Source organism: Triticum aestivum, chromosome 7B, assembly GCF_018294505.1.
Source record: "Triticum aestivum cultivar Chinese Spring chromosome 7B, IWGSC CS RefSeq v2.1, whole genome shotgun sequence".
In the NCBI taxonomy this organism is placed as follows: Eukaryota; Viridiplantae; Streptophyta; class Magnoliopsida; order Poales; family Poaceae; genus Triticum; species Triticum aestivum.
Genome location: NC_057813.1, coordinates 300,761,131 through 300,786,356, shown reverse-complemented (window position 1 = coordinate 300,786,356; position 25,226 = coordinate 300,761,131).

Genomic DNA, 25,226 nt, shown 5'->3' with positions numbered 1-25,226 from the left:
TGCGCCGTAGACCATAAAAAATGGTGTGAATTCGGTAGTGCGATTCAGCATGGTCCGCAGCCCCCAGAGTACGGAGTCGAGCTCCTCCACCCAGTGTGTGTTAGATTCCTTGAGGGATCGCACTAGTCTAGATTTGATGCGCTCATGATGAGACCGTTGGCTCGCTCAACTTGACCGTTAGTTTGTGGGTGATAGACTGAAGCGTAGTCGAGCTTAATGCCCATGTTTTTGCACCAGAGTTTAACTTCGTCGGCCGTAAAGTTTGTGCCATTGTCAATGATGATGCTGCGGGGGACGCCGTAACGGTGTACAACCCCGGATATGAAGTCTATCACCGGTCCGGATTCGGCCGTCTTAACAGGCTTGGCCTCTATCCATTTGGTGAATTTGTCCAACATGACCAGTAGATATTTTTGCTTGTGGGTTCCTCCTTTAAGGGGTCCAACCATGTCAAGCCCCCAGACCGCAAAAGGCCAGGTAATGGGTATGGTTTGTAGGGCGGTAGGCGGCATGTGGCTTTGATTAGCGAATAATTGGCAACCGACGCATCACTGGACTAAGTCCTGAGCGTCTGCCCGGGCCGTCGGCCAATAAAATCCGGTACGGAAGGCCTTGCTCACAAGGGCTCGGGCTGCGGCATGGTGCCCGCCGAGTCCGGCGTGAATTTCAGCCAGAAGGTTCCGCCCTTCCTCTTCGGAGATACATCTTTGAAGGACTCCGGTGGTGCTTTTCTTATAAAGCTCTCCTTCGTGGACTTTATAGGCTTTAGATCGCCGCACTATGCAGCGTGCCTCATTTTGGTCCTCGGGAAGTTCCTGCCTAGTTAAGTAGGCTAAGAATGGTTCTGTCCACGGGGCAATTACTACCATTATTACGTGGGCTGAGGGTGTGACTTCATTGACGGTGTCTTCAGTTGTGTCAGGGTGTTCGGGGTCAGGTGATGCGGCCAGGTCCGGATTGTGATTTCCGGATTCCCCTTCCCACTGTACAGATGGCTTGAATAGCCTTTCCAGGAAAATGTTGGGGGGGGGGGGACTGCATCGCGCTTTGCGCCGATGCGTGCCAGGACGTCTGCTGCCTGATTATTTTCCCGTGCTATATGGTGGAACTCCAGCCCTTCGAACCGAGCTGACATATTTAGGACGGCGTTGCGATAAGCTGCCATTTTTGGATCTTTGGCATCAAAGTCCCCGTTTATTTGGGATATCGCGAGGTTCGAATCCCCCCGCACTTCTAGGCGTTGAATGCCCATGGAGACTGCCATCCTGAGGCCATGTAGCAGGGCCTCGTATTCGGCTGCATTTTTGGAGTCCGTATACATTATCTGGAGTACATATTGAACTGTATCTCCTGTTGGGGACGTCAAGACGACGCCAGCCCCCTGACCCGCCAGCATTTTGGAGCCGTCAAAGTGCATGGTCCAGTTGGAATATGTGCCGTACTCTTTGGGGAATTCGGCTTCAGTCCGTTCAGCGACAAAGTCGGCCAAGCCTTGCGACTTGATGGCTCGCCGTGGCTTGTATGTTATGTCGAATGGGAGGAGCTCAATGGCCCATTTGGCAATCCGGCCCATTGCGTCGCGGTTGTTTATGATATCGTTAAGAGGTACTTCGGAGGCTACTGTTATCGAACACTCTTGAAACTAGTGTCGTAGCTTCCGGGATGCCATGAACACTGCGTATGCTATCTTTTGGTAATGCGGGTACCGGGACTTGCATGGAGTGAGGACAGTGGACACGTAGTATACTGGTTTCTGGACAGGGAATTTGTGTCCGTCCGTTTCTCATTCGACGACGAGGACTGCGCTTACAACTTGGTGAGTTGCCGCGATGTATAACAACATTGGTTCGCCGATGTTAGGCGCGGCCAGGATAGGGTTTGTCGCCAGTATGGCTTTTATTTCTTCGATTCCGGCCGTGGCGGTGTCCATCCACTCGAAGTGTTCGGTGCGCTGGAGGAGGCGGTAAAGGGGTAATGCCTTTTCCCCCAAGCGGGAGATGAAGTGGCTTAGAGCCACCATGCATCCAGTCAATTTTTGTATTTGCATGAGATCTTTTGGAATATCCAATTGTGAAAGAGCTCGGATCTTGGCTGGGTTTGCTTAATTCCTCTACCGGATACGATGAAGCCCAAGAGCTTTCCGGCTGGTACGCCAAAAATGCATTTTTCCGGTTTGAGCCTAATGTCATATGTTCGGAGGTTATCGAACGTGAGCCTCAAGTCGTCTATTAGAGTTTCGACGTGTTTGGGTTTGACGACCACGTCATCCACATACGCTTCAACCGTTTTGCCGATCTGGTTGGCCAGACATGTCTGAATCATGCGCTGATATGTTGCGCTGACGTTTTTGAGCCTGAAGGGCATTGTGTTAAAGCAGAATGGGCCGTATGGGGTGATGAATGCCGTTGCGGCTTGGTCTGACTCTGCCATCTTGATTTGGTGGTAGCCAGAGTATGCATCGAGGAAACATAATGAATCGTGTCCTGCAGTGGCGTCGATGATTTGATCGATGCGGGGGAGGGGGAAGGGATCCTTTGGGCAGGCCTTATTTAGGTCTTTGAAATCGACGCATAGGTGCCAGGATTTGTCCTTCTTTGGTACCATTACCAGGTTTGCTAGCCAGTCCGGATGTTTTATATCTCTGATGAATCCGGCTTCCAGTAGTTTGGCTAGCTCCTCTCCCATGGCTTGTCTCTTAGGTTCGGAGAAACGCCGAAGAGTCTGCTTAACGGGCTTGAATCCTTTTAGGATGTTCAGGCTGTGCTCGTCCAGCCTGCGTGGGATTCCTGGCATGTCTGAAGGGTGCCAGGCAAAAATGTCCCAGTTTTCTCATAGGAATTCTCTGAGTGCGGCGTCTACATCAGGGTTTAGTTGTGCCCCGATGGAGGCCGTTTTTGTAGTGTCCGTTGGATGGACTTGGAACTTGACTATTTCGTCTGCCGGCTTGAAGGAGGTGGACTTGGATCCTTTGTCGAGTATCACGTCATCCCTGTCCACCGTGGAGCGCAACACAGTTAGTTCCTCGGCCGCCAGGGCTTCGGATAATGCCTCGAGGGCCAGTGCGGCTGTCTTGTTTTCGGCGTGGAGCGCTGTGTCCGGATCACTAGCAAGAGTGATGATTCCGTTGGGTCCGGGCATTTTGAGCTTCATGTACCCGTAATGGGGTATAGCTTGAAATTTTTTGAATGCTTCTCGCCTAACAGAGCGTGGTATCCGCTGCTGAATGGGGCCACTTGAAATGTGACCTCCTCGGATCTGTAATTATCCGGCATGCCGAACACCACATACAGTGTGATTTTCCCTGAACAACACGCTTCCCGGCTGGGGATTATTCCTCTAAAGGTTGTGTTGCTTCGCTCAATGCGGCTCCAGTCTATTTCCATTTTTTGCAGGGTTTCCTCATAGATGAGGTTCAATCCACTACCAACGTCCATGAGTACCTTTGTAAGCCGGAAGCCGTCCACTATCGGACTGAGGACCAGTGCGGCTGGTGATCGGGCTGTCCGGAATTTAGGTTCGTCACTCGCATTAAAGGTAATAGCCGTGTCACTCCATGGGTTTATTGTCGCTACTTGGTAGACTTCGGTAAGGCTGCGGAGCATTCATTTCCTCGCATTGTTTGATGCGAAAGTCTCGAAGACTGTTGACACCGTACTGACGTTTCTGGGGTGGTGCTCTGCGGATTCTGGAGTTAGGAGCTCCTCGCCACTTCTGGCCACCTGCCGGAGTATCCAACATGCTCTAAGGCTATGAGTTGGTGTGACGCCCTCTGTATTATGAATTTTACAGGGTCCATTGAGCTATCCCTCCAGTACGGTTCCATATCCTATAGAGGGTTTTTGTTTTTTGCTTCTTGGCCCAGGTGCCTGGCGATAATGCGCCCATTTGTTCCGGACTGAGATTGTATTCAGGGTCGGATTGTCCCAGAATTTTGTTTCGGTTTTCCGAACGCTTTCTGTCGCACAGTACTTTCGTACTATGGATGTCAAGTCGGCGAAGCATGTAATTTCAGCGACTTATGGCGTTGAGGATTCCGATGTCCGTGCAGTTGTTACAGAAGAATGAAATTGCATCCCTCTCACGACAGTCCTTTATCCTGTTCATAACCAGGAGGAATCTGGCCCAGTAATGGTGTACTGTTTCCCTGGGCTCTTGCCGAATTTGGGATAGATCCCATATATTTGGGTGGGCGGGTGTTTTGAAATCCGGAACCTCGCCCGATCTAAGACTCAGGGGCCAAGAAATTTCCGAACTCCGAAGCTTGTTTTCTTGGGCGTTATCGAGTGAATCAGGCCCGCTGCCTGACTTTGGGTTCAGGGCTTGGGTGACGTCCTCCCCTCCGCGAGTGTCCGGCTTGTAGGGATCAGGAATCCGGACACATCTGGCCCTTACGATGGGTGAAGATTCGCCGCATTGTTCCTCCACCACTTCAACGTGGTGGGTGACCTGGGGAGAGTCAATCTCTCTCAGATCGGGTTTAAGCCCAATCTGGCCATAATCTGTAGCGACTCCCAGGGCGGCGATGCGATCCAAGAGCTCGTTTAAGGAAGAGAGCTCCATCGGATCTAACTGCTCGGCAAGTTCCGAGCTGGTGTGGAGATTGTTTTCGATGACCCGAGAGGTCATCATCAGCGCGGCGGCCGAACAGGCGGTCATCAAAAAACTACCTAGCCAGAGAGTTTGGCCGACAGCCAAAGCTCCTTTAGCAACAGCGCCGTCCTTAAAGACGGGGTGCGGCATCCTTCCTGGCGGTGACGACACAGAGGAACTCTCAATGAAAGCACCAATGTCGGTATCAAAACCGGCGGATCTCGGGTAGGGGGTCCCGAACTGTGCGTCTAAGCGGATGGTAACAGGAGACAAGGGACACGATGTTTTTACCCAGGTTCGGGCCCTCTCGATGGAGGTAAAACCCTACTCCTGCTTGATTAACATTGATGATATGGGTAGTACAAGAGTTGATCTACCACGAGATCAGAGAGGCTAAACCCTAGAAGCTAGCCTATGGTATGATTGTTGTTCATCCTATGGACTAAAACTCTTCGGTTTATATAGACACCGGAGAGGGCTAGGGTTACACAGAGTCGGTTACAATGGGAGGAGATCTTCATATCGAATCACCAAGCTTGCCTTCCACGCCAAGGAAAGTCCTATCTGGACACGGGACGAAGTCTTCAATCTTGTATCTTCATAATTCGGGAGTCCGGCCAAAGGTCATAGTCCGGCCATCCGGACACCCCCTAATCCAGGACTCCCTCAGGTGTCATCATCCGGCTGAGTGAACTTGTTGCTGGGATCCACCATCTATAGAGTAGAAAGATAGGAGAATTAGAAATGAGTAGAGAAGAGAAATCCTATGGCTCATTCTAGTGGTCGCGTCCTACAGTCAGTGTGTGCTCTGATACCATCTTGTAGCGACCAGACCTCAAACGGTCAAGTCTCTGTGCATCAGTGTCATCCCTGGATTGGTAATGCTGACACACACTGTACTCGAGGAATTATAACATAGTTTCAATCACACACTTATTACATCAAGTCTTCATAAAGAGTATGATTACAAAAATATCATGGCTGAAGGCCATCTAAACTAGATAAATGCGGAAGCTTCGAAGGTAAATGAGTCCATCAACTCCAATGACATAGCTGAGTGCAAAACAACGACCTATCGCACCTTATTCGTTGTCTGAGTAGTCTGCAACATAAGACGTTGCAGCCCAAAATGGGTCAGCACATGGATTATGCTGGCATAGTTACATTGTAAAGCAATGAAATGCAAGAACTATATCTACATGCAATATTTGGCGGGTGGAGGCTGTAAGTTTATGATATTGCATAAAGCTAAATTTTTTCCTACAACAAAGGAATACATTTATTTAACTACTCCCAAGTTGCCCATTATTTGAGAAGGTAACCCCAACTCAAATCCCAATTAAAGATATCATCATTAACCCAAATCAAATTAATGATAGTAACATGATGAGATCACATCAATAGATTCAAGTACTAGATACTCAAGATGTCCATAACCGGGGACATGGCTAACCATGATTAGTTTATACACTCTGTAGAGGTTTGCGCACTTTTCCCCTCAAGACTCGACCGCATCCATGATTGGATGATCGAGACATAGCCTTTCTGAAGCATTAACTCTCTACTCCGGGTAGACAGTACCACCTACATCCCTCTACATCTGCTAGTCTACCTCTTCAAGAGCTCACGCAACTTACTCAACTATGCTAGAGCCCATAATAGCTTGTGGATGCACACGGAAGTTTCTAGCATGAATAATCTTATGATCCCTTTGAGCCTAGGTGGCATTCCATAGGATAATCACACGGGTACTCCGGGATTTCCAAAAACAGACAACACTGGGTTCCCCTGGTGCCTCAACCAATCCACCCAGATGTGTATTAAAGTTGCCACCTTAATGTTATCCATGATTAAAATAACTCTCAACTTCCATGTGTGAATCATGATCCAATCCCTGTCTATGAGCATGACTAAGCAATAATAAGCATAACGTATATCCCCGGGGTGATCAAAAGGTATTTATGTTCCTACGTCAAGCACTACAACCAAAACCACATGTTCCCAATCCTACTCATCAAATATTTGAGGGGCAATACTAATGCATAGTAAAAACTGGGTATAAAAGAGTATGATCAAAGTGTAACTTGCCTTGTTGACGATCTGCAAACTCTAGAGATTCGTAGTAACAAGCTTCGCACTCCGGGTAATCTTGCGTAGGCAAACGATAGCATACATAAGCAATCACTCAAACGAAACACGAGAAAAACTGAGCAAAAATTTAAATCGAACATGAAACACGCAAACATCTTAAACTAACAAGGGTCAAAACCTAACAGAAATATTAACATGTGAATTAGATCTTAGCAGTAGGTACATGTGATTGGCTACGATCTGCAAAAAGATTCAACTCAAACGGAGCAACGAAACACAAAATACAAACGAAACAAGATCGTTTACTAATCTGGACCAAACTCAAATTTTACAGTACCAAAATCATGTTCAAGTTGGTTAACTGGAAAGAACAGAACGATACAAAGATTTTGGCGCTGGTTTCATCTAATTTGGATAAACGAGTAAAAAGTTATGCTAGTTTAAAGACCAGGGGCTAAATCGCGAGAAAACTATTCGCGGATAGATCCCTAGCCAAAAATAAACTAAAAACAAAAAGACTATCGAATGAACGTTCGCTATCTGAACTAATCCGGCGAAAAGCGTTCGCTAAAACGAACGGACGGGCGAACGTCCGATAATTATATAAACTAGACGAAACTGATCTAAAAACCGTAATATAAAAAACCGGAAATAAAAATAACCGAAGAACCAACGGTTCTTACCGGTTTTCGGAGAAAAACCGGCGGCGGTCAATGGCGGCGTCGGTGGTGGATCGGGGCTACAGGCGACGGCACGGGGCGTGCGAGGCGGCAGCAGCAGCGGCAGCGCGAACGGCGGCGGCGGCGGCGCTCGGCGGCTGAGAGGGTAGGGTTCGGCGAGACGAGGAGGAGGCGGCGACCTCGGGGCGGCTTATAAAGCCCCCCACCCCCCGAGCTCTCCGACTTGGAGAGGGGGTCGGCGAGGCGTCAACGACTCGGACTCCTCCGGGAGTCCGACGGGAGCAAGGCGGCAGCACGGCTGGGCTTCGGCCCGCTCGGCTGGGTCTTTGGCCCAGTCGGGCGACGGAGAACTTTTTTTAAAAATAATTTCGCCTGAAGAAAAATTCCTAAAAAAATATATAAAACATCTAAAAATTCCAAAAACAATTTTCACCGTCTAAATAAAAAATTTAGAACAAAGTGCACATTTTTCTGGCCTAAAAATGCAATTTTAAATAATGTATATTTTTCTAGTGCAAATAAAATACCAATAAAATCATAATTTGATTTTAAAATTCTTTCTCCAATATTCCTCTTAATTTGAAGTAGTCATATTATCTTCTCTCATTTATTTTTAATATTGGAAATAATTGGAGAGAAGAATAATAAAATCAAAATTGATCCTTTCTTCAAATTTGAAATAAATCCAAATATGAATTTTGTGAAACCTCCAACTCTCTCCTTGGGTCCTTGAGTTGCTTAATATTTCTAGGATCTCAACCAATGCAAGAATAAATATGGTATGCATATGATGGCGTATGTATAACATCAAAATTGAAAATTGGGATGTTAGAGATATACACAGATTTTAGTTGCTGTTGATTACGTTACTAAGTGGGTAGAAGCCATTCCAACTAGTAGTGCTGATCATAACACTTCTATTAAGATGCTTAAAGAAGTTATTTTTCCCAGGTTTGGAGTCCCTAGATACTTAATGACTGATGGTGGTTCACATTTTATTCATGGTGCTTTTCGTAAAATGCTTGCTAAGTATGACGTTAATCATAGAATTGCATCTCCATACCATCCACAGTCTAGTGGTCAAGTAGAATTGAGTAATAGAGAGCTTAAATTAATTTTGCAAAAGACTGTTAATAGATCTAGAAAGAATTGGTCCAATAAAATTGATGATGCATTATGGGCCTATAGAACTGCATATAAAAATCATATGGGTATGTCTCAGTATAGAATGGTTTATGGAAAAGCATGTCACTTACCTCTCGAACTAGAACATAAGGCATATTGGGCTATTAAAGAGCTTAATTATGATTTCAAACTTTCCGGTGAGAATAGGCTATTTGACATTAGCTCACTTGATGAATGGAGAATCCAGGCCTATGAGAATGCCAAACTGTTTAAAGAAAAGTTAAAAGATGGCATGAAAAAAGGATAGAAAAGCGTGAGTTTAATGTAGGTGATTATGTTTTGCTATACAACTCTCGTTTAACATTTTTTGCGGGAAAACTTCTCTCTAAATGGGAAGGTCCTTACATTATCGAGGAGGTCTATCATTCTGGTGCCATAAAAATCAACAACTTCGAGGGCACAAATCCGAAGGCGGTGAACGGTCAAAGAATCAAACATTATGTCTCACGTAATCCCATAAATGTTGAAACCAATGTTATTGACACCATAACCCCGGAGGAGTACATAAGGGACACTTTCCAGAACGTTCCAAACTCCAAAAAGGAATAGGTATTTGGTACAGTAAGTAAACCGACTCCAAAACAATTCTAATAGAATTTTTATCTGTTTTGGAATATTTAAGAAAATAGGAAAATAAGTAGTCCGGAAAGGGCATGAGGCGTCCACGAGGGTGGAGGGCGCACCCTACCCCCCTGGGCGCGCCCCCTACCTCGTGGGCACCTCGTGTGCCATCCCGACTCCGTTTTCTTGCACGATACTTCTTTTGGTCGGTAAAAAATCATTATATAATCTCTCGAAGGTTTTGACAACAGTACCATGAAAAAATCATCTGCTTTTATTTCGAGCTGTTTTTCTAACAGATCTAGATCACCATGACGTCTTCAAGCGCCCCCAAGGACAATTTTTCGAGAAGGTCATCAACCCCTACCCCGCAGAGGTGCTGCAACACCCTCAAACCATTGAGATGCGTGAGGGGGTGCTGCACATCCGCGATATTGAGGGACCAAGGAGGACCGGAAGCGTGGAGACAAGACTCGAAGAAATGGAGCAGCAAGTTTTCAAGTGCCAAGGGATGGTGGAACGCGGACTCAACGCCAACCACATGATGATCGCGGAGTTCACCAACAACCACAAGCTGGATGCCAAGTGTTGGGGAACGTTGCAGAAAATAAAAATTTTCCTACAGTTTCACCAAGATCCATTTATGAGTTCATCTAAGCAACGAGTCATAGGAGAGAGATTTCATCTACATACCACTTGTAGATCGCGTGCGGACGCGTTCAAGGGAACGGGGATGATGGAGTCGTACTCGCCGTGATCCAAATCACCGATGACCCAGTGTCGAACGGACAGCACCTCCACGTTCAACACACGTATGGAGCGGACGACGTCTCCTCCTTCTTGATCCAGCAAGGGGGAAGGAGAGGTTGATGAAGATCCAGCAGCACAACGGCGTGGTGGTGGATGCAGCAGGACTCCGGCAGGGCTTCGCCAAGCTGCTGCGGGAGGAGGAAGAGGTGTAGCAGGGGGAGGGAGGTGCCAAGACACAGGGTGCGGCTGCCCTCCCTCCCCCCTCCTTTATACAGGCCCCTAGGGGGGGCGCCGGCCCTGGGAGATCCAATCTCCCAAGGGGGGCGGCGGCCAGGGGGGTGGAGTGCCCCCCAAGGCAAGTGGGGTGCGCCCCCACCCTAGGGTTTTCAACCCTAGGCGCAGGGGGGCGCAAGGGGGCGGGGCGCAAGGGGGGGGGCGCACCAGCCCACTAGGGGCTGGTTCCCCTCCCACTTCAGCCCACGGGGCCCTCCGGGATAGGTGGCCCCACCAGGTGGACCCCCGGGACCCTTCCGGTGGTCCCGGTACAATACCGGGTGACCCCGAAACTTTCCCGATGGCCGAAACAGCACTTCCTATATATAATTCTTTACCTCCGGACCATTCCGGAACTCCTCGTGATGTCCGGGATCTCATCTGGGACTCCAAACAACATTCGGTTTGCTACATACTCATATTGATACAACCCTAGCGTCACCGAACCTTAAGTGTGTAGACCCTATGGGTTCGGGAGACATGTAGACATGACCGAGACGGCTCTCCGGTCAATAACCAATAGCGGGATCTAGATACCCATGTTGGCTCCCACATACTCCTCGATGATCTCATCGGATGAACCACGATGTCGAGGATTCAAGCAACCCCGTATACTATTCCCTTTGTCAGACGGTATGTTACTTGCCCGAGATTCGATCGTCGGTATCCCAATACCTCGATCAATCTCGTTACCGGCAAGTCACTTTACTCGTACCGTAATGCTTGATCCCGTGACCAGACACTTGGTCACTTGGAGCTCATTATGATGATGCACTATCGAGTGGGCCCAGTGATACCTCTCCGTAATACGGAGTGACAAATCCCAGTCTCGATCCGTGTCAACCCAACAGACACTTTCGGAGATACCTGTAGTGCACCTTTATAGTCACCCAGCTACGTTGTGACGTTTGGTACACCCAAAGCACTCCTACGGTATCCAGGAATTACACGATCTCATGGTCTAAGGAAGAGATACTTGCCATTGGAAAAGCTCTAGCAAAACGAACTACACGATCTTGTGCTATGCTTAGGATTGGGTCTTGTCCATCACATCATTCTCCTAATGATGTGATCCCGTTGTCAATGACATCCAATGTCCATAGTCAGGAAACCATGACTATCCGTTGACCAACGAGCTAGTTAACTAGAGGCTCACTAGGGACATGTTGTGGTCTAAGTATTCACACGTGTATTACGATTTCTGGATAATACAATTATAGCATGAATAAAAGACAATTATCATGAACAAGGAAATATAATAATAATCCTTTTATTATTGCCTCTAGGGAATATCTCCAACACCAAGAACATCAAGGAGACCATCTTCAAGCTTCACGAGAAAATGAGCACCTCCAAGCTCAGATCTACGACCTGCAAAACCAAAATTGTGGGTATGAATATAGATTCAAGAGGATGAGTTTGGCTGCAGATCTGAGGATCCCGGAGACTCGATCATCCTTCTATGATGATGAGCCTATGCCTTGGAAGATGGACGACAAGCCTACATCATCAACAACTCCATCATCATCACCTCCAAAGAAAGAGACATAAACACATGGGTATGGGCACTCCCCTTGGCAACTGCCAAGCTTGGGGGAGGTGCCCCTGTATCGTATCACCATCACACTTCTATCTTTACCGTTTTTCTTAGTTCTATCATTTTGGTTATATCTGAAGGAAATATGCCCTAGAGGCAATAATAAAGTTATTATTTACTTCCTTAAATCATGATAAATGTTTATTATTCATGCTAGAATTGTATTAACCGGAAACATAATACATGTGTGAATATATAGACAAACAGAGTGTCACTAGTATGCCTCTACTTGACTAGCTCATTAATTAAAGATGGTTATGTTTCCTAACCATAGACATGAGTTGTCATTTGATTAACGGGGTCACATCATTAGGAGAATGATGTGATTGACTTGACCCATTCCGTTAGCTTAGCACTTGATCGTTTAGTATGTTGCTATTGCTTTCTTCATGACTTATACAAGACCCCATGACTATGAGATTATGCAACTCCCATTTAACAGAGGAACACTTTATGTGCTACCAAACGTCAAACGTAACTGGGTGATTATAAAGGTGCTCTACAGGTGTCTCCGAAGGTACTTGTTGGGTTGGCGTATTTCGAGATTATGATTTGTCACTCTGATTGTCGGAGAGGTATCTCTGGGCCCACTCAGTAATGCACATCATTATAAGCCTTGCAAGCATTGCAACCAGTGAGTTAGTTGCGGGATGATGTATTACAGAACGAGTTAAGATACTTACTTGTAACGAGATTGAACTAGGTATTGAGATACCGACAATCGAATCTCGGGCAAGTAACATACCGATGACAAAGGGAACAACGTATGTTGTTATGAGGTTTGACCGATAAAGATCTTCGTAGAATATGTGGGAGCCAATATGAGCATCCAGGTTCCACTATTGGTTATTGACCAGAGACGTGTCTTGGTCATGTCTACATAGTTCTCGAACCCGTAGGGTCCGCACGCTTAAAGTTCGACGACGGTTATATTATGAGTTTATGTGTTTTGATGTACCGAAGGTAGTTCGGAGTCCCAGATGAGATCAGGGACATGACGAGGAGTCTCGAAATGGTCGAGACGTGAAGATCGATATATTGGACGACTATATTCGGACATCCGGAAGGTTCCGAGTGATTCCGGTATTTTTCGGAGTACCGGAGAGTTACGGGAATTCACCGGGGAGTATATGGGTCTTATTGGGCTTTATGGGAAAGAGAGAGGAGAGGCTGGGCGCCCCCCAAGGCCTAGTCCGAATTGGACTAGGGGGAGGGGCTGTGCCCCCTCCTTCCTTCTCTTCTCTCTCCCCTTTCCTTGACTTCTATTCCTACTACTTGGAGGGGGGGAGGGAATCCTACTCCTAGTGGGAGTAGGACTCCTCCTAGGGCGCGCCATAGAGAGGGCAGGCCCTCCCCCTCCTTCACTCCTTTATATACGGGGAGGGGGGCACCCCTTGGAGACACAACAATTGATCATTGATCTCTTAGCCGTGTGCGGTGCCCCCCTCCACCATAGTACTGCTCGATAATATCATAGCGGTGCTTAGGCGAAGCCCTGCGGCGGTAGAACATCATCATCGTCACCACACTGTCATGCTGACGGAACTCTCCCTCGAAGCTTGGCTGGATCGGAGTTCGAGGGACGTCATCGAGCTGAACGTGTGCAAGAACTCGGAGGTGTCGTGTTTTCGGTGCTTGATCGGTCGGACCGTGAAGACGTACCACTACATCAACTGTGTTGTGCTAACGCTTTTGCTTTCGGTCTACGAGGGTGCGAGGACACACTCTCCCCTCTCGTTGCTATGCATCACCATGATCTTGCGTGTGCGTAGGAAATTTTTTGAAATTACTACGTTCCCCAACAGTGGTATCAGAGCCAGGTTTTATGCATTGATGTTATATGCACGAGTAGAACACAAGTGAGTTGTGGGCGATACAAGTCATACTGCTTACCAGCATGTCACACTTTGGATCGGCGATATTGTTGGATGAAGCGGCCCGGACCGACATTACGCGTACACTTACGCGAGACTGGTTCTACCAACGTGCTTTGCACACAGGTGGCTGGCGGGTGTCAGTTTCTCCAACTTTAGTTGAACCGAGTGTGGTTATGCCCGATCCTTGAGAAGGTTAAAACAACACTAACTTGACGAACTATCGTTGTGGTTTTGATGCGTAGGTAAGAATGGTTCTTGCTCAGCCCGTAGCAGCCACGTAAAACTTGCAACAACAAAGTAGAGGACGTCTAACTTGTTTTTGCAGGGCATGTTGCGATGTGATATGGTCAAGGCATGATGCTATATTTTATTGTATGAGATGATCATGTTTTGTAACCGAGTTATCGGCAACTACTAGGAGCCATATGGTTGTCGCTTTATTGTATGCAATGCAATCGCCCTGTAATTGCTTTACTTTATCACTAAACGGTAGCGATAGTCGTAGAAGCAATAGGTGGCGAGACGAAAATGATGCTACGATGGAGATCAAGGTGGCGCGCCGGTGACGATGGTGATCATGATGGTGCTTCGGAGATGGAGATCACAAGCACAAGATGATGATGGCCATATCATATCACTTATACTGATTGCACGTGATGTTTATCTTTTATGCATCTTATCTTGCTTTGACTGATGGTAGCATTATAAGATGATCTCTCACTAAATTTCAAGATAAAAGTGTTCTCCCTGAGTATGCACCATTGCCAAATTCGTCGTGCCCAGACACCACGTGATGATCAGGTGTGATAAGCTCTACGTCCATCTACAACGGGTGCAAGCCAGTTTTTGCACACGCAGAATACTCAGGTCAAACTTGACGAGCCTAGCATATGCAGATATGGCCCCGGAACACTGAGACCGAAAGGTCGAGCGTGAATCATATAGTAGATATGATCAACATAGTGATGTTCACCATTGAAAACTACTCCATTTCACGTGATGACCGGTTATGCTTTAGTTGATTTGGATCACGTGATCACTTAGATGATTAGAGAGATGTCTATCTAAGTGGGAGTTCTTAAGTAAAATGATTAATTAAACTTAAATTTATCATGAACTTAGTCCTGGTAGTATTTTGCAAATTATGTTGTAGATCAATAGCTCGCATTGTTTCTTTCATATGTTTATTTTGATATGTTCCTAGAGAAAACTGTGTTGAAAGATGTTAGTAGCAATGACGCAGATTGGATCCGTGATCTGAGGATTGTCCTCATTGCTGCACAGAAGAATTATGTCCTTGATGCACCGCTAGGTGACAGACCTATTGCTGGAGCAGATGCAGACGTTATGAATGTTTGACAAAGCTCGGATGACTACTTAATAGTTTAGTGCACCATGCTTTACGGCTTAGAACTGGGACTTCAAAAATGTTTTGAACGCCACGGAGCATATAACATGTTCCAAGAGTTCAAAATTGATATTTTATACTCATTCCCGTGCGAAAGGTATGAGACTTTTAACAAGTTCTATAGCTAAAAGATGGAGGAGAATAGCTTAAGCAGTGAGCATGTGCTCAGATTGTCTGGGTGCTGCAATTGCTTGAATCAAGTGGGAGTTAATCTTCCAGAGAAGATAGTAATTGACAGAGTTCTCTAGTCACCATCACCAAGTTACTGGAACTTCGTGATGAACTATAGTATGCAAGGGATGACGAAAACAATTCCCGAGCTCTTCGTGATGTCAAAATCGACGAAGGTAGAAATCAAGAAAGAACATCAAGTGTTGATGATCGACAAGAACACTAGTTTCAAGAAAAGGGCAAAGGGAAAGAAATGAAACTTCAAGTAGAATGGCAAGCAAGTTGTCACTCCCGTGAAGAAGCCCAAAGCTAGACCAAAGCCTGAAACTGAGTACTTCTACTGCAAAGGAAATGGTCACTGGAAGCGGAAATGCCCTGAATATTTGGCGGATAAGAAGGATGGCAGAGTGAACAAGGGTATATATACAGGTTATTGATGTGTGCCTTACTAGTGTTTATAGTAGCCCCTGAGTATTTGATACTTGTTCGGTTGCTAAGATTAGTAACTCAAAACAGGAGTTACAGAATAAACAGAGACTAGTTGAAGGGGAAGTGACGATGAGTGTTGGAAGTAGTTCCAAGATTGATATGATCATCATCACACACTCCGTATACTTTTAGGATTAGTGTTAAACCTAAATAAATGTTATTTGGCGTTTGCGTTGAGCATGAATATGATTTGATCATGTTTATTGCAATATGGTTATTCATTTAAAGTCAGAGAATAATTGTTGTTCTGTTTACATGAATAAAACCTTCAATGGTCATACACCCAATGAAAATAGTTTGTTGGATCTCGATTGTAGTGATACACATATTCATACTATTGATGCCGTTTGGGTCATATCAGTGTAAAGCGCATGAAGAAACTCCGTAAAGATGGATTTTCGGAATCACTTTGTTATGAATCATTTGATGCTTGCGAACCGTGCCTTTTGGGCAAGATGACTAAAGCTCCGTTCTCCAGAACAATGGAACGAGCTACTGACTTGTTGGAAATAATACATACTGATGTATGCAGACCAATGAGTATTAAGGCTTGTGGCGGGTATTGTTATTTTCGGACCTTCACAGATGATTTGAGCAGATATGGGTATATCTACTTGATGAAACATAAGTCTGAAATAGTTGAAAGGTTCGAAGAATTTCAGAGTGAAGTGGAAAATCATCGTAACAAGAAAATAAAGTTTCTGCGATCTGATCATGGAAATGAATATTTGAGTTACGAGTTTGGCCTTTAGTTAAAATAATGTGGAATAGTTTCACAAACTCATGCCACCTGGAACACCACAGCATAAGGTGTGTCCAAACATCATAACCGCACTTTATTTGATATGGTGCGATCAATGATGTCTCTTACTGATTTACCAATATCATTTTGGGGTTATGCATTAGAGATAGATGCATTCACGTTAAATAGGGCACCATCTAAATCCATTTAGACGACACCGTATGAACTATGGTTTAGCTATAAACCTAAGATGTCGTTTCTTAAAGTTTGGAGTTGCGATGCTTATGTGAAAAAGTTTCAACCTAATAAGCTCGAACCCACATCGGAGAAATGTGTCTTCATAGGATACCCAAAGGAAACTATTGGGTACACCTTCTATCACAGATCCGAAGGCAAGACATTCGTTGCCAAGAATGGATCCTTTCTAGAGAAGAAGTTTCTCTCGAAAGAAGTGAGTGGGAGAAAAGTAGAACTTGGTGAGGTAATAGTACCTTCTCCCGAATTGGAAAATACTTCATCATTGAAATCAGTTCCAGTGATTCCTACACCAATTAGTGAGGAAGCTAATGATGATGATCATGAAACTTCAGATCAAGTTACTACGGAACCTCGTAGGTCTTCTAGAGTACGGTCCGCACCAGAGTGGTATGATGATCCTGTTCTAAAAGTCATGTTACTAGACCATGATAAACCTACGAACTATGAGGAAGCGATGATGAGCCCAGATTCCGCGAAATGGCTGGAGGCCGTGAAATCTGAGATAGGATCCATGTATGAGAACAAAGTGTGGACTTTGGTGGACTTGCCCAATGATCAGCAAGCCGTAGAAAACAAATGGATCTTCAAGAGGAAGACGGACGTTGATAGTAGTGTTACTATCTACAAAGCTCGACTTGTCGCAAAAAGGTTTTCGACAAGTTCAAGGTGTTGACTACAATGAGATTTTCTCAACTGTAGCGATGCTTAAGTCTGTCCGAATGTTAGCAATTGCCACATTTTATGAAATCTGGCAAATGGATGTCAAAACTACATTCCTTAATGGATTTCTTAAAGAAGAGTTGTATATGATGCAACCAGAAGGTTTTGTCGATCCTAAAGGTGCTAACAAAATGTGCAAGCTCCAACGATCCATCTATGGACTGGTGCAAGCATCTCGGAGTTGGAATATACACTTTGATAGGTTGATCAAAGCATATAGTTTTATACAGACTTGCGGTGAAGCCTGTATTTACAAGAAAGTGAGTGGGAGCACTACAACATTTCTGATAAGTATATGTGAATGACATATTGTTGATCAGAAATAATGTAGAATTTTTCTGGAAACCATAAAGGAGTGTTTGAAAGGAGTTTTTCAAAGAAAGACCTCGGTGAAGCTGCTTACATATTAAGCATCAAGATCTATAGAGATAGATCAACACGCTTGATAAGTTTTTTCAATGAATACATACCTTGACAAGATTTTGAAGTAGTTCAAAATGGAACAGTTAAAGAAACAGTTCTTGCCTATGTTACAAGGTGTGAAATTGAGTAAGACTCAAAGCCCGACCACGGCAGAAGATAGAAAGAGAATGAAAGTCATTCCCTATGCCTCAGCCATAGGTTCTACAAAGTATGCCATGCTGTGTACCAGATCTATAGTATACCCTACCACTGAGTTTGGCAAAGGAGTACAATAGTGATCTTGGAGTAGATCACTGGACAACGGTCAAAATTATCCTTAGTGGAATAAGGATATGTTTCTCGATTATGGAGGTGACAAAAGGTTCGTCGTAAAGGGTTACGTCCATGCAAGTTTTTGACACTGATCCAGATGAATCTAAGTCTCAGTCTGGATACATATTAAAAGTGGGAGCTATTAGCTAGAGTAGCTCCGTGCAGAGCATTGTAGACATAGAATTTGCAAAATACTTACGGATCTGAATGTGACAGCCCCGTTGACTAAAATTATCTCACAAGCAAAACATGATCACACCTTAGTACTCTTTGGGTGTTAATCACATAGCGATGTGAACTAGATTACTGACTCTAGAAAACCCTTTGGGTGTTTTTTTTTTGAGAATCAGCGATAGTGGGAGAGGCTCCCACTGACTTTTGTATTACTCACAGTGGAATAGTTACATGTGTGTTACAATGGGTTTTAGGCCTCCCCGGCCAAAATGGTTGCCCAAAGCAGAGACTATTGGCCTAAATTTACAATGTAATCAGAGAGAAAAGGATGGAGTCTCTCTGGACAGTTATGTACTACTAGTTCCAACAGATTTTTGAACCTAGCTAGCCATGCCACGAAGGAGTGTGGAACCCCCCCTGAAGTGTTGGTTATTTCTCTCCATCCACAGGCTCCAAGCAGCAAGCAAAATGATGTCCATGAATAGTGGTCGACACCAGTTCTCCCTCCCCCCATGCAAGATGACTAATCTGTTGGTTCCTCCCGGCCAGGACATACCAACCTTACTCCAGCAACGCTGGCTGAAGGGGCACGTGAAGAAGAGGTGCTCCAAAGTTTCCTCGGGGGGGTTCTGGCAGAACATGCAAGCATAATTATCCCCGGCTACAGCAAAATGTTGCCGCCTCAGCATGTTTCTGGTATTCAAGCGATCGACCAGGAGCAACCACCCGAACAGTTTGAACTTGATCGGGCTTTTGGAGTTCCATAGCCAACCGAACGCCTCATCAGCCACCACATGCCTGAAACAGTGGTTATAGTATTTTTTGGAAGAGAAACGCCCAAGATCACAGACCCAAGTGTCGGCACAATCTCTGTCCAGTTCGACGTGCGTAGACCCACGCTGAATCTCTCTGATCTCCTCCCTGGCCTGGATCGAAAGAGGCAAGTTGAAGAGCGTGGCCGGGTCAGTGGTCACAAGAACCTTGGCAATGGAGTCATCCTCGTTCAGGGCAAAGGAGAAGGCTCGAGGATACATGTCCATCAGCGTGGAGTCATCATCACTGAACCAAACATCTTTCCAAAACAGAGCGCTAGAACCATCCCCAGGGATGAATTTGGTAATCCCTCAAAATGTCCCACTGAGCTGCATCACATCTTTCCACCAGAAGGAACCCACCATTTCAGCTACATGTGGCACCTTATTTGTGTAATATGCATCCCAGACTAGCTGAACCCAGGGTACATCCTCACAATTGTAGAACTTGAATAAGTACTTTAGGAGGAGCGCGGCATTCTGCTTTTTGATATCGATAACCCCAAGGCCACCACATCGTTTGGGACGACAAACGAGCTCCCAGGCAGCAAGGGAGTTGCTTTTGACCCCATCATCAGAGTTTTTCGCCCAAAGGCAGTATCGGCGTAGTTTGTCAAGATGCTCAATCACTTTGGGGTGCAGCTTGATCGTACACATCGCATAGATCAGCATGGAGGTCACCACCGAATTGACCAGAGTCAACTTGGCCCCTGACGACATCAGTGATAAGGCGGTGGAAGTTTTCCTCTCAACCGAGTGCACCAACGGCATGAGATCCAGAACACTCGGCCTCGTTGTTCCCATTGGGAGACCGAGGTAAGTGAACGGCAAGGTGCCAACAGAGCAGCCAAAGATCTCTGCCAACTCAGTAGCATGTTGCTGGTCGACGTTAATGGGTATGAGGGTTGATTTGTCGAAGTTGATCTTGAGCCCCACCGAATTTGCATAATCCTCCAAGATAAGTTTCATGCGGGCGGCTTGTACGAAACAAGCTTGCATAACCAAGATTGTGTCATCAGCGTATTGCACCACCAGGAAGTCACCTGCATTTTCACGAGGAATAGGAAGCTCCAGCAGTCCCTGGGCGTAGGCATCATTGATTGCAGCCTGGAGCAGGTCGGCTGCGAGGACAAAGATCAGTGGCGAGAGAGGGTCACCCTGCCTAACGCCACATTTGCATTGAAATTTCCGGCAGGGAACCCCATTCAATAGGACAGATGAAACTCCCGAACCAAAAATCGTTTCCATCCAACCTAACCATCTTTCATCAAATCCCATGTGCTTCATGATTTCCAACATGGGGGCATGTTTGATCGTATCAAAGGCCTTGGCAAAGTCAAGCTTAAGTAAGATAATCTCTCTCGCAGATGAGTGGCACTAATGAATATATTCGTACGACCACGCAAGGCAATCCTGAATGGTCCTCCCCTTGATGAAACCATATTGGTTTCTGTGGATGATATTAAGAATAACTTTCTGCAGTCGGTTAGCCAGGATCTTTGTAATGATTTTTAGACAACAATTCAGCAGGGTAATTGGTCTAAAATCATTAGCCGTTTCCGGAGAGGATATCTTTGGAATCAGGGTGATGTATCCCTCACTAATGCTAGTGATATCGAGCCCACCTGCATGGAAAGCGTGACACAGGTCGTAAAAATCTGACTTGATGATATGCCAGCAGTTCTTAAGAAAACAACCATTGAAGCCATCCGGGCCGGGGGCTCTGTCATTAGGCATTTCCTTAATAACAGCATCAATCTCTTCAGTGGAGAAGGGCGCACTCAATTGGTCCAACCCATCAATCCTGCGGATTATCCTTGAGAGATCAAACCGCATGCTGGTGGGTTTAGAAGAACCTAAGCGTTCCTTGTATGTATTGAACAGAACCCCCTCCTTGCCAACATGGTCATGGATTTCCACCTCCCCAACTCTAAGCATGGAAATATCATTGTGTCTATATCTCTCTGTGGCCAGCGATTGGAAGAGCTTGGTGTTCTCATCAGCAAATCGAAAGTACCTGATAGTACACCTCTTCCTCCAATAATCATTCTGGTATTTGAGCAGGACCTGCAAGTGAGTTTTCAAAATCTTCCTGAAATTTGATTCCTGGACGTATAAGGGTCGTTTATCCTCAAGAGTGTCCATTATGGCCAGAGCCTCATTACTATTTTGAATCATAATTTTAAGCTTTGAAACTCCCTTGCTCCATCGCTTAAGATCATATCTCAGGGTTTTAAGCTTTTTGCATATGCGAGCTGCGGCATTGGGTGCGTGACATGCCTTAGACCAAGAGCTAGCAACAGCCTCCATGAAACCATTATGATTAATCCAAAAATTCTCAAACTGAAAGAGGTTGGACGGGGGGATAGTCGATTCAATTATGACCACACATGGGATGTGGTCGGACACCGGCTTCCCCAGGGGCAGTACCATCGTGTTAGGATATGATGTAGTCTAGCAAGATGACGTGAAAAACCAATCCAGCTGCTCCAGCAGAGGATCATCTTGCATATTGCTCCAAGTATATGCCCTTCCTTTCACAGGTAATTCCATAAGCGACTGTGCACGGATGAGCTCGTTAAACCCTTTGGGTGTTGTTCACATATCGATGTGAACTATGGGTGTTAACCACATAAAGATGTGAAATATTGATGTTAAATCACATGGCGATGTGAACTAGATTATTGACTCTAATGCAAGTGGGAGACAGAAGGAAATATGCCCTAGAGGCAATAATAAAGTTATTATTTATTTCCTTAAATCATGATAAATGTTTATTATTCATGCTAGAATTTTATTAACCGGAAACATAATACATGTGTGAATACATAGACAAACAGAGTGTCACTAGTATGCCTCTACTTGACTAGCTCGTTAATTAAAGATGGTTATGTTTCCTAACCATAGACACGAGTTCTCATTTGATTAACGGGATCACATCATTAGGAGAATGATGTGATTGACTTGACCCATTCCGTTAGCTTAGCACTTGATTGTTTAGTATGTTCCTATTGCTTTCTTCATGACTTATACATGTTCCCATGACTATGAGATTATGCAACTCCCGTTTACCAAAGGAACACTTTGTGTGCTACCAAACATCACAACGTAAATGGGTGATTATAAAGGTGCTCTATAGGTGTGTCCGAAGGTACTTGTTGGGTAAGCGTATTTTGAGATTAGGATTTGTCACTCCGATTGTCAGAGAGGTATCTCTGGGCCCACTCAGTAATGCACATCACTATAAGCCTTGCAAGCATTGCAACTAATGAGTTAGTTGCGGGATGATGTATTATGGAACGAGTAAAGAGACTTACCGGTAACAAGATTGAACTAGGTATTGAGATACCGACGATCGAATCTTGGGCAAGTAACATACCGATGACAAAGGGAACAACGTATGTTGTTATGCAGTTTGACCGATAAAGATCTTCATAGAATATGTGGGAGCCATTATGAGCATCTAGGTTCCGCTATTGGTTATTGACCGGAGACGTGTCTTGGTCATGTCTACATAGTTCTCGAACCTGTAGGGTCCGCACGCTTAAAGTTTGATGATGGTTATATTATGAGTTTATGTGTTTTGATGTACCTAAGGTAGTTCGGATTCCAGATGAGATCGGTGACATGAAGAGGAGTCTCGAAATGGTTGAGACCTAAATATATTGGACGACTATATTCGGACATCGGAAAGTTTCCGAGTGATTCGGGTATTTTTTGGAGTACCGAGAGTTACGAAATTCATCGGGGAGTATATGGGCCTTATTGGGCTTTAGGGGAAAGAGAGAGGAGAGGCTGGGCGCCCCCCAAGGCCTAGTCTGAATTGGACTAGGGGGAGGGGCTACACCCCCTCCTTCCTTCTCTTCTCTCTCCCCTTTCCTTGACTCCTATTCCTACTACTTGGAAGGGGGGGGGGAATCCTACTCCCGGTGGGAGTAGGACTCCTCCTAGGGCGCGCCATAGAGAGGGCCGGCCCTCCCCCTCCTCCACTCCTTTATATACGGGGAGGGGGGCACCCCTTGGAGACACAACAATTGATCATTGATCTCTTAGCCGTGTGCGGTGCCCCCCTCCACCATAGTCCTCCTCGATAATATTGTAGCAGTGCTTAGGCGAAGCCCTGCGTCGGTAGAAAATAATCATCGTCACCACACCATTGTGCTGACGGAACTCTCCAAAGCAGGCAAACTTATGATGCGAGTCTAGTTAGAATAGAACCAGTGCACTCTGAAATCCGAACCAACCAATACGCTTCGCTTTCCTCTGCTCGTATAGACTAAGCTCGACTGGATCGGAGTTCGAGGGACTTCATTGAGCTGAACGTGTGCAAGAACTCGAAGGTGCCGTGTTTTCGGTGCTTGATTGGTCGGACCGTGAAGACGTACGACTACATGAACTGCGTTGTGCTAACGCTTCCGCTTCCGGTCTACAAGGGTACGTGGACACACTCTCCACTCTCGTTGCTATGCATCACCATGATCTTGCGTTTGCGTAGGATTTTTTTTTGAAATTACTACGTTCCCCAACAATATCTTGATCTAGTAGAATAAAATTTAGTATGATCTAGCTTTGAGTTTTATGTTGATCCCTATCTACGTAATCGAGTCCGTGAGCTATATATAATAAAGATTAGTTTTGCGTCAAGGGCTTTGCTATCTTGCTATGATCTTGAGGGAGTTAAAGAAAAATAAAGAATAAAACGAAACAAAAAAGATCGTATTGATCTTATGGAGAGCAATGACTTCACATATAAAGAGTATGATGAATAAAAGTTGTTGAGAGTTGACAAACATAGTTTTGGTCATCATTGCAATTAATAGTAAGTAATAAAGAAAGAGAGGTTTTCACATATAAATATACTATCTTGGACATCTTCTATGATTGTGAGCACTCATTAAAATATGACATGCTAAAAAGTTGATGTTGGACAAGGAATACAACATAATGGGTTATGTTTTCTTATATCCAAAATAAAGTATATTGTCATGGATCATCCAACATGTTGAGCTTGTCTTTCCCCCTCATGCTAGACAAACTCTTTGCACCAAGTAGAGATACTACTTATGCTTCCAAACATCCTAAACCCAATTTTGCCACCATACCTACCTATGGATTCAGTAAGATCCTTCACATAAGTTGTCATTGTTTCAAGCAATAAAAATTGCTCTCTAATATTTGACTCTTTCCGGTGTTATGATAAATTGCAATTGCTTCAATGACTGAGATTGTAGTTTGCTAGTTTTAAATGAAGTTTTTGATTCATACTTGACATTGTGAATAGATTGTTACTTTAAGCATAAGAAATCACATGACAATATATATGTTGCTGCTCTAAGAATGATCAAGATGCCCTCATGTCTGTATTTTATTTTATGGACACCTCTATCTCTAAACTTGTGGACATATTTTTCGATATCGGCTTCCGCTTGAGGACAAGCGAGGTCTAAGCTTGGAGGGTTTGATACGTCCATTTGGCATCATGCTTTTATATCGACATTTATTGCAATATGGGCTGTTACTACACAATATGTCACAATACTTATGCCTTTTCTCTCTTATTTTACAAGGTTTACATGAAGAGGGGGAATGCCGGCAGCTAGAATTCTAGCCTGGAAAAGGAGCAAATATTAGAGACCTATTCTGCACAACTCCAAATTCCTGAAACCCCATGAGAGTCAGTTTTGGAATATATTAAAAATATTGGGCGAAGAAAGCACCAGAGGAGGGCCACCCACTGTCCACGAGGGTGCGGGCGCGCCCTACCCGCCTGGGCACGCTCCCTGCCTCGTGGGCCACCTGCAAGCCCCCGATGCCCATCTTCTGCCCTGGAAAACATCACGAGGAACCTTTCGGGATGAAGCACCACCGTCTCGAGGCAGAACCTTGGTGGAACCAATCTAGGGCTCTGGCGGAGCTGTTCTGCCGGGGAAACATCCCTCCGGGAGGGGGAAATCGTCATCATCGTCATCACCATCGATCCTGTCATCGGGAGGGGGTCAATGTCCATCAACATCTTCACCAGCACCATCTCCTCTCAAACCCTAGTTCATCTCTTGTATCCGATCTTTGTCTCAAAACCTCAGATTGGTACCTGTGGGTTGCTAGTAGTGTTG